This window comes from Amblyomma mixtum, chromosome 6 (genome assembly GCF_055824585.1).
Source record: "Amblyomma mixtum isolate Tamu chromosome 6, ASM5582458v1, whole genome shotgun sequence".
NCBI classification, from domain to species: domain Eukaryota; kingdom Metazoa; phylum Arthropoda; class Arachnida; order Ixodida; family Ixodidae; genus Amblyomma; species Amblyomma mixtum.
This window is the reverse complement of record NC_143017.1, coordinates 51059937-51070170: the sequence shown is the minus strand read 5'-3', so window position 1 is coordinate 51070170 and position 10234 is coordinate 51059937. Positions and strand designations below refer to the sequence as shown.

The 10234-nt window shown below is 50.6% G+C and overlaps 1 pseudogene; it reads right to left on the bottom strand.

Annotated features, from left to right (window-relative positions):
• Window positions 1-902: 902 nt before the first annotated feature.
• On the bottom strand, window positions 903-1627 carry LOC149339079 (uncharacterized; annotated as a pseudogene).
• Between the last annotated feature and the right edge of the window lie 8607 nt (window positions 1628-10234).

Sequence of the window (10234 nt, the reverse complement as noted above, 5' to 3'; positions counted from 1 at the left end):
ATTCTTTACTTGATGAATCGCCCACATCAGGACAGGGCGCACATGCGCGAGAGCAACCACAAACGTTAACAAAAACAAGAAACTCGAAATAGATTAAGCGATCGAATAAAGCGTGTAGCAACCTATGTCCCATTCATGAAACTATACTCTTTCGCCGTGAACCTAACAGAGCTGTCGCTGACGCATTCAGTTCCTAACTACTTGATTTTGAAGGCTTATAAGATTTCTCGTTCTATCTGCGTTTTGCCGCGGCCAATGATTCTTACGTTACGGAACAAAGGGGTGCAGTGGTTGCAATGTCGTGCCAGATTTGCTGTGTTGCCTGGCTGCAGCGAAGTGCGGTGCTGCCTCATTCGGTCTTGACGCATTGACCAGTTTGACCTATGTAGGCCTTGCCACAGGACAGTGGAAGCGAGTAAACAACATCGGCTGTGCATTTAGTGAACATGCTCTGGTGCTTGACATTACATTTCTTTTTTGTGCTAATTTTAGAGATACGTGAACAAAGCGACGGCAGTTTGGTGGGCGCCGAAAAGACAACCTTAACACCGTATTTCATGGCTACCTTCTTAACGTTATGTGACACTTTATGCAGGTATGGCATTACAGCGGGTCTGCATTCTTCACTAGGCGTTTCAACTTTTTTGTACAGTGACTGAAACTTACTGGTCAAGGTCTCAGCAATAGAAACGAGGACGTCCTCAGGGTAGCCCGCTGTCCTCAAGCCGTCAAGCTGCGCTAAGAAACTCTTCTGCATATTGTGTGTACAAGACCTGCGTAGAGCATTACCGAGACAAAAATTGGCAATGCCTCTTTTCACAAGTTTTGAATGCGAGGAGGAGTAGGGCAGCAGGCTTTTCTTGGTCTGTGGAGAGTAGCTCCGCGTCCTTTTCGCTGGTTTTCTACTTATCGCGGGTGAGTGTTGACCTCCACATCGGAGACATGGAGCTTTCGTCCCTTGTGACGTCTTCCAAATTGGACTCTCTGCCTCTTTTATCGACAGGCGTTTCTCTGTTATAAGCTTTACGTTGCTTCCCTGCCTCTCGTGTCCAGTAGACTTCGGTGCTGTCCAACGAAGCTGTTTTTTTGCGCGGCCATTTCAGCATGTCTTTCGTGTCCTGGCTTGCAGCTTCCATGGCTATGGCCACACTACACGCTCGGTTCCGTGTTATCTCATCGTCAGGAATGACTAGCAGTCGGCACCTATGGCTTCGGAACGCAATCCCGCGACGAGCCGATCCCGCAGAGCTTCGCTCAGAAACGGGCCGAATTCGCCTTCCGTAGCTAGTCTTTTCAATTCGACAATGAAGTCCGCGATGGTCTCATGGGCTTCTTGCTTGCGCTGGCTGAACCGATAACGTTCGGTGACAAGTGAGCGCTTGGGAGCGTAGTGCTTCTTTAGAGCACTTACCACTTCCTTAAATGAAGACTTAACAGGCGTAGCCGGCAAAAGCAAGCTCCGGAGCATGACATAGGCTTCTTTGCCAATAGCCGTTAAGAAAACTTGCAGTTTCTTGTCATTATTGATGCCGTTGGCAGCAGCGAATAATTCGAAGCATTCCAGGTACACTTCGAAGTTGCCACTTTCCGTCTGGAATTCCGGTAGCTTCCCGACGCTTGCGGCCATTCTGGTTTCCTCGTTGTCCCCATCCATCCCATCCTCGTCGCCACTTGCTGTAACCAGACGCCGAGTAAGCAGACGCCGGCCAGAGAACCGGACGCTTTATTACGAGGCGCCCACTAGCAGCCTCGAACCAACGACAACCGTGCATGGCGACCGCACGGGGTTAAATACATTTGGTGAGACGCTGGCGCATGCGCAGCAAGGCATGGCGAACGCGACAAGTGACGAGCAGATATCGCGATACGATACGACGCAAGCAGATTGGTGATTTTGGGCAAGGGGAAGGATCATGGTGAAGACGGTGGTATAAAAGGCAGCAGTTCTGGCGCGACCTTCACTCGTGTACTGTGAACCCGCCTAAGTGCCTGCCAACTGCTGTTGGGTTACGCGGATGGGTTACGTCCAAACTCTTTCCGCGAATGTCGCATCATACTCATTCCGAAAGCGGGCGGTGACCCCTCCGACCCGCAAGCATGGCGGTCCATAAGCCTCTTAAACGCAGATTACAAAATAGTCACATCTTTACTGAACACAAGAATGCGGACGATCCTACCTCACCTAATCCACCGGGCTCAAACCAGCAGTGTCCCTGACCGCTCTGTGTTTGATGCATTGGCACTCACTAGAGACCTGTTCACATTTGCCAGCAGGACGGGCTTCAGCGGGTGCTTTGTTTCACTAGACCAGGCGAAAGCATTCGATCGGGTGGAACACTCGTATCTGTTCGGAGTCCTTGAAGCCTTCGGATTCCCTCCGCAAATTGTCAGCAGGCTGCGCTTACTTTACGCAGACCTGAATGCTCGCCTCTCCGTAAACGGCCACCAGAGCGCTCCCTTCTCAGTCACCAGGGGCATAAGGCAAGGATGCCCTCTCTCCCCAACATTCTTCGTGTTATGCCTGGATCCACTCATCCGGCGCATTAACGACAGCCCATCCATACGCGGCTTCCCTCTGCCTGGCCAGGGCCAAATCAAGGTATCGGCCTACGCCGATGACGTGTCGCTTTTCCTCAAGGACGAGGATAGCTACGCCGCTTTTTCGCGGCTGTTTCTCGAGTACAGCGAGATATCTGGGGCCCTATTGAACAGGAGAAAAAGCAAGGCACTAAGGTTTGGCACCTTCACACCGAACTTTGCGGGCGAGGTGGAGTGGGTGCAGGGAGTGAAAGTCCTGGGAGTAGTATTCCTCGCCAGCGGAGAAGTAGCCCGCGAAACCTGGACTAACCTCCGCACGAACGCTGAGAAACGCCTCTCGGTGGCGTCAACTTTCCGCCTTTCAATGGCAGAGCGCTGCTATATAGTTAAGTCCACAATCCTAGCCGCATGTTTTTTTGTCGCCCGCGTCGCAAACCCACCGCGCACGTTTGCGCGCAGGCTAACCTCGGCCTGTGGCTCTTTCGTTTGGGCGGGCAAAACCGAACTTGTGTCACGAATGTTCATGCGCCTTCCATCGTACATGGGTGGGTTTGGTATACCTTGTATCCGCACCATGTGCAATGTGCTCGCCTTGCGAGGAGTACGAGATCTTGTACGCAACCCAGACTATCCCGGGAGAACACTCCTCACATACTTTCTGGGTACAGCGCGTAACGAGTTTTTTTCACAACACGTGGTTGGCCCTACAGCCGAGCAGCCCCCGGCATTTTTCGTTAATGTGCGTCGCACACTGACGTCGTTGACTGCCAGCGTGCCCGATCTGGATGTTGATGAAACCCCGCCCTCCAGGATGTGTGAAGCACTAACGGTCGCTGCGCTGACCCGCGAAGAACTCCAGAAAACGAGACGGGCACGCTGGCGCCAACTGACCTCAGCTACGCTTCCTGCAGATGTCAGGGACTTCGGCTGGCTGCGAGGCTGGCGGGTCCTGCCCACAAGAGACCGCCTTGCGGCGTGGGGCGTGGCGCCCTCCGCCCGATGCCCGCAGTGCGGTCTGCTTGAAACTTTGCAGCACGCAATGTTTGAGTGTGTAGTTGCGCGCACATTTTGGACATTAGTGTCACGCATGTTTTTAACCCGCCTGGAAGCGCGCACTAGTTCTCCCGAAGTGTTTCAAAATATGCTCTTGTGTGTCGGCATGTTCGTTTTGTGGCGGCAGCGTGGAGTGGCATCCTTAAATGGGCGTCCGCAAAGAACAATGTTCCCAATGTTGCAGCGCCTGCGCACGCGCCTCTTTGAACAAGCATGCATGGACGCTCTGTCAATGAGCGAGGCTGAGTTCTTGCGCAAATGGTCGACATACTTTATCGTCCTGCGCGGCGGTCGAGTATCGGCATTTCTACTGCATTACTGACGTGCTCAGTGCTGCGTCACTGAGCATGTGCTTGACAGATCAGAGCATTAAGTTCATCTGTTTTGTTTTGTATTTGCTATGTTAAAACAGAAAAAATAAACTTCTCTTTCTACGCCAACTGCTGTTTGCCTACCACCTGAGTTGGACCAGCCTGGTCACGGAAAGGATGCGGGCAGTTTCGGTAAGTACATAGCTGGAATTTTTTTGTGTGTGCTTGACCTCTGCGCTCACTTGCTATGAAAATCCGTTGGGCATGTTTGTGACGTTATGTATTGTTCCTTTCTTCGCAGTCGACATGATGGACGTGCAAGAAGAAATTGTCATAAGCGAGCAATGTCGCGTGGATGACCCCGACCTCTATTGCGACCGGACAACGGAGGTTGACGGCCTCGGTTCTCCGCAGAGGTCCACACCGAAACAGAACGAGCACCGCGACAACACTTCGGAGTCCATTTTTTGCTCGTCGGTGTCTTCCCCTGCACTTCCCGGCTGTTCATGCGACGTCTCAGTGAGCAGCAATGGGTCCGAGTCCGTCGCCTCGCCGATGTCGCAGTCACGGGGGCCCTCCTTGCTCGCATGTCTGCGTCGAGGTCGAGGTGCCGCCGTCGTTTGCCTTTTGCCGATCTTTGCGCGTCCATGGAGTCCACGTCAAGCGGCGATACAGAAGTCTTCGTATCCGCCATGGAAGACTGGCGGCTGACATCCGACAAGGCGTCCTGGATCAGCTGCCTGCCGGAATTAGGTGTCGTTTGCGAGCGCCTGCCTCAGCTGTACCAGACGCCTGCTGTGTGTCGAACGAGTTCGCAACTCTTACGCTGTCATCAGTCACACTTGCCTGAAGAGCTGAAACCGGTCATGGCCGATGTGGAGTCCTCTCCGGGAGGGGTCTCCGACAGCAGCCACCAGATAGAGTTGCTGTATATGCTACATATACAGTAACTCTACCACCAGAGATAGGAGCTGCTGACATGCGCACGTGTTTGCGCGGTAAGCACCTTATATCACAGCAGCGTATATTGACTGCTTCATACCTGCCAGGCGCTGTCTCTGCCGCTTTCTTGTCATGTCTTTCGTGCGGATATTTAGTAACATTTGGCTCATGTTTCGGCGTAAAGTACGCGCATCTTTTATTTGCCAGCTGTTAGCTCCGTGAGTATCGCCTTGTGGTGAACTTCCCCTCAAGCACTACATGAGAGCTCTGGAATGATTCTCCTTTTGTTGTAAATTAGGGAGGTAAGTGGTAACAAAAGTGTCATGCTCATAGTCCGCACAGCGCTGCAAGGTTTCATTTGGCGCACCGTTTCTTATGTGCTGCAATTCCTTCTTCGCATTTCCTTCTGCCATGACAAGGTTGGATCGGGCGTCATCGGCGTCAGTTGTTCCGTTGTCGCGTGGGTAATAATGTTCCTTATCATCAGACTTCGCTTGTAGCACTTTCTAACGGGTCACTTTATTCCAGGCTTGGTTTTTCGGTGCCAGATTGCACTAGGCGCATTCTTTATATGTAGGGCCTTTCGTTGTCGGGTTTCATTTTTTTCAGGCATTCCAGAGGCAAAATTGGGGCGAAGCAGCAAACATTTTCAGAATCCTGGTTTTTCGAGTGCTTTTTTTTTTGCACGAAGAGACACTTTATTATCAGCACTCATTTTTTGTGCGCTACACGGAAAGTCATATTTATTGCTCAATATTTCACAAACAACACGCAAATGACAGCGTGCCAGCTGCTGTCTACTACCTGCGACGGGCCGCGCTGCTCGCAAAGAGTATTCGGACTGTTGGGGTTGGTACTTGTGCTTGAGATCTGAGTCGATCGTTTGTGCTTGAGCTTCTACCTCCGCGCTTTCTTACAATGACAATCCGTTGGGCGTGTTTGTGACGTAACGTCTTGTTCCCCCTTTGCGCAGTCGACATCTTGGACGAGCGAGAAGAAATTGTCTTCTGCGAGCAGCGTGGCGACCTCTATCGCTACCGGACGACGGACGTCGATGACCTCGGCTCTCCGCGGATGTCCGCACCGAAACCACTTCAACGTCACTTGGGAGTCCAGTTCTTGCGCGTCGATGTCTTCCCCTGCACTTTCCGGTCATGAAGGTCTCCAGCAGAGGCCAATTCGGTTGTTTCATTATATAAATGTGGCAGTTTTAATAAACAAACTATTGTTCTATCTCTAATTTTGCCTCGTGTGGGATTTCTACTACTTCGCAATCCCGCTTGGAAGGAAGCATTATTAGTTGTGCGATGCTCTGTCTCCGGGGTCTTTGTTCCGTAGTTTAGATGCTCGTGTAGTGCACCTTTCGTATACCTAAATGCCGCCATATTACTTACTGGGCGACGCCCTATACTGTTCGCTAAGCTGCTGCGCACATCTGCCGCAGACAAGGCAGCAATGTGGCGACGCCTGCATTGCAAGTCCTTGTAGTTAGATTAGAGAAAAAAAATGGGTGACTGGTTAATATGCATGGCGGAAAAGGACGAAAAACGACAGGACGAAAAAGTTCTTCACGGGCTTTTTCCCCACCATCCTATTGTCAGCCACAAAGCTCCGATGGCCGCCATAGGGTTGCCCATATTTTGGCTTTTTTTTATTTAGCAAAGTACCGGCAAAATATGAGGGTGAGGACAGCTTAGTGCTATACGCAACAGATAATTTGTTTGGACGCGTCTATAAGGAATGCCACTACTCGACAGTACTCACATGTGTTGACGTAGTAGCTGGTTTGTTGCTACCGAAATCCACATACTCGAGAATTAAAGGACGATAGACACCTAAATTTATTGCGTTTATTCTTCTTTCAAATGAAGCGTCAGACATTATAATACGCCTCATCCCGCGTGGTATTCGCCTACGAACGCTACGTAATTTATTGTATCGTGTAGATAAGCGGAATGCGACGCGGGCGTGATCATCGGCACATGCTCGTCACTTGTTCCCTTTCCCGCAACGTGTATAAAACTAGCGCGAATAAACGCCGAGGCGTCTTCGTTGTTCGGAACTGGTCCCGGCTGTGAATCTACCGACACAACGAACGACACATTCATCACTGAATTTATTCTCTCGTGCCGTTCCTGTTTCATCGACCAAACAACAGCCGGGACGCGTAGTGGGTGTGACGTGATGCACTAGAAAAACGATAATATTGTTACGCGGCGGCCAGCCGAAGAATGAGGCGTAGTGAACGATGGCTATGAGATGGTTTAATGGCCGCTGGCCTAGCGCGAGCGCTCCGTCCCGCGCCACTGCCAGCTTCGTCTTCGTCACACTACCCGGGGCCTCCGAGCGATCGTCCCGATCGGTGACGAACAGACGGCGAAATGGCGATGGTCTTGAGTGAAGGATCGAACAATATGTAGAAGATGGTGCAGTGCTGGCCGCCGCGATGAGAAAGATGAGAGAATGAGTCCCGGTCCACGAAGCATCCGGGCCGGAGGGTGCCAGGAGCTGACGGCCGAGGTCCTTGGACGCACCGGACGGCAGGGCAGGGGGGCGGTGTCTTCACGTGTGGGTCTTCGGTCTCGGGTCGGTGGGGTCTCGGGTCGGTCGGGTCTCGGGTCGGTCGGGTCTCGGGTCGGTCGGGTCTTGAGTCGTTAGGGTCTAGGGTCGGTCGGGTCTTGGGTCGTCGTGTCTTGTGGTCCGGGCGGGGGACGGGGCTGGGGTGAGCGGCGAGGTCGGTTCAGGTCCGACGGGCTAGGGCACGGCCGGGCGGCGCGGACCAGGCACTCACGGCCGACGTCCACGGCAGGCGCAGGACACCGAAGCTCCGGGACCAGGATGGCGATGAAGGGACCCCAGCACCTCACACCAAATGTTACGCGGCGGCCAGAAGAAGAATGAGGCGTAGTGAACGATGGCTATGAGATGGTTTAATGGCCGCTGGCCTAGCGCGAGCGCTCCGTCCCGCGCCACTGCCAGCTTCGTCTTCGTCACAATATAATCGCTGATACGTAATTTTAATTCACTGCCACACTTAAGCAAGCCTCTTCCAAGACCTGGAATGAGAGAAAACGACCTATCAGTAATTTTTTTTTTATTCGAGCTGTTTGCCATCAGGCATAATGAAAAAGGAAAGAAAGTTATAAAAAGGAATGCAAACAAGCCTCGCTTAAAAAGCGGCAAAAGTTCGTGATATAGCGATTATCTAGAGTCCACTTGGTATAGTCGTCTGCAACGTCCCATCGCAGGCCAACCTTTCTTAGGAAACGTCGTCTCACGGAAGCTGTAGCCGGGCAAGTCCACAGCAAGTATTTTTCATCACACTGGTCGGGCGCAGCACCACAATGGGGACACTTGTCTGTCACTTCGTAATGTTTGTGACGCCACCGATGACGTACAGAAGGAGTCAGAGCCGCTCCTGCCCGAATCCGGCGCACAGATACCTCCTCCTCCCGAGTGAGACTCCGGGGGAGAGGGTACGAACACGGAGGAATTAGAGCGCGTGTTCGCTGACGCAGACTGTTTCTCGGAAACATGGAACAGGAACGGATCTGAGGGAAGAGGGGAAGGTGGCGGGATATCGGATGTGTCAAGGTGTGTCATTGCATCCACATGGATATTATGCGGATCCTGGGCATGCCCGCGAATCCAATGTATACGCACAGGACAGGGGTATTTTGTGCAAAGTTGGTCAATGGATTGTGTAACTTCGAATGTGCGCCGGACAGCCTTAAGCTGCTTAAGGGCGGCAACAACAGATTTTTCATTTTTCACGTGACCTAAACATCAACCACACGTCACACCTATCGTTCGTCGATTGAAACCGAAACAACGTCAAGAAAAAACTCAGTTATATGTTATTCAGTGGTCGCAGACGAATGTCACGAGGTGCTCATAGTATACCAATGACTAACGCATCGTTTGAAAGAAAAAGCACACAAGCAAAAATTTGGTGTCTATAGGCCTTTAATCTCTTCATCCCAAACATTGTGTACACTCTATGCCCTGCTTTAATTATTACGCTTTAAAATCCGCCTCCGTGGTATACGTAGCTCGTATAGGTTAAGGTGGGGTCCCTAAACGCGCAGTCTGGTGCACAGTTTCAGTGCAGTCTGGGAGCAGAGCTGGGGATCGAATTTGTTGGTCGTGCTGAGTGTAGCAATCGCTCAGAAATGTTCTCAAAGCTGCAGTGCCGTCTCGTTGGCGTTCAAACTTTCCACAGGGGTGGAATTTAGACGTCAGGCTTGTTTTATACATGTATCCCCTAATGCCGAGGCGATAAAGATGTTTTCGCGAGATGGCCACCGGATACCACCGGATACCCTCTGGCATCCCCTTTGTATCCAGGCGGTGGCCGGTGCCAGCTTGTCTAGGAAATTAAGGCGCTTAAATGTTTTATTTGTTTTGTATTTGCCCCTGCTTTGTTAACCTTCAGTGCTGTTCTGTTTATTTCATTTCTCCATTCAAGGCACTTTTTATGTTCCAGGCCATGATTACTTCGGTTGCTGTCCCGTTTCGTACGATTGCGTCATTTATACCTAGGTTTTGTTTTCTTGCCGGAATTCAGGGGTTTAAAATCTCGCAAAATTTTTTAAGCTGAAAATTGCGTTATGCAGCAAGAAGCTACATAATTCGGGTTTTATCGGTTGTCATCAGTGTCATTTTTTCTGCTGTCGCATGCGCAATAGCACAAGCCATAACACTTTTCTAATGCTAGACTTTTTTTTTTTTTTGAAAGGCTCGGCCTTTCAGTGCCGGCTCGAAGTAGGCACACTCTTTATATGTAGGGCTCTTCTCTTTCGGGTTTTATTTCTTTGGTTCAAATGCAGACAAAAATCAGATTGTTCAGCGAAAATTTTAAGGCTTCGGGTTTTTCGTGTTCTTTTTTTTCTTGCAGCGAAAGACAATATGCCATTATCGCTCGTTTTTTTTTTTTTTTTGCGGGACATGACAAGTCCTATTTATTTTTCAATATTTTACAAACAACATGGAAATAACAGGTTGCGCAGAAATGATTTTTTCACCAAATGAGATGTTTTGTCATCTATTACAATTTTTATGTCGTGTTAATTGTGAAATCCACTGTGCGACATTGGTTTTCTACCACAACCTCGAATAAAATCACGTTTCCCAGCTGAACGAACACCCCTGTGGAATAAGCGCAGAATATCCGCGACACACACGCACGCACGCGCGCGCACACACACACACGCACACACACACCACACACACACACACGCACACATACACGCACACACACACACACACAACACACGTGTGAGAAGCCAACAGCCACAGCAACCAAGGTACACAGGAGATTTTTAATTTATTTATTTTCTGGTGTTGATCAATTTAGAATATTACTGAATATGTTATCGCTTAAAGCTAAT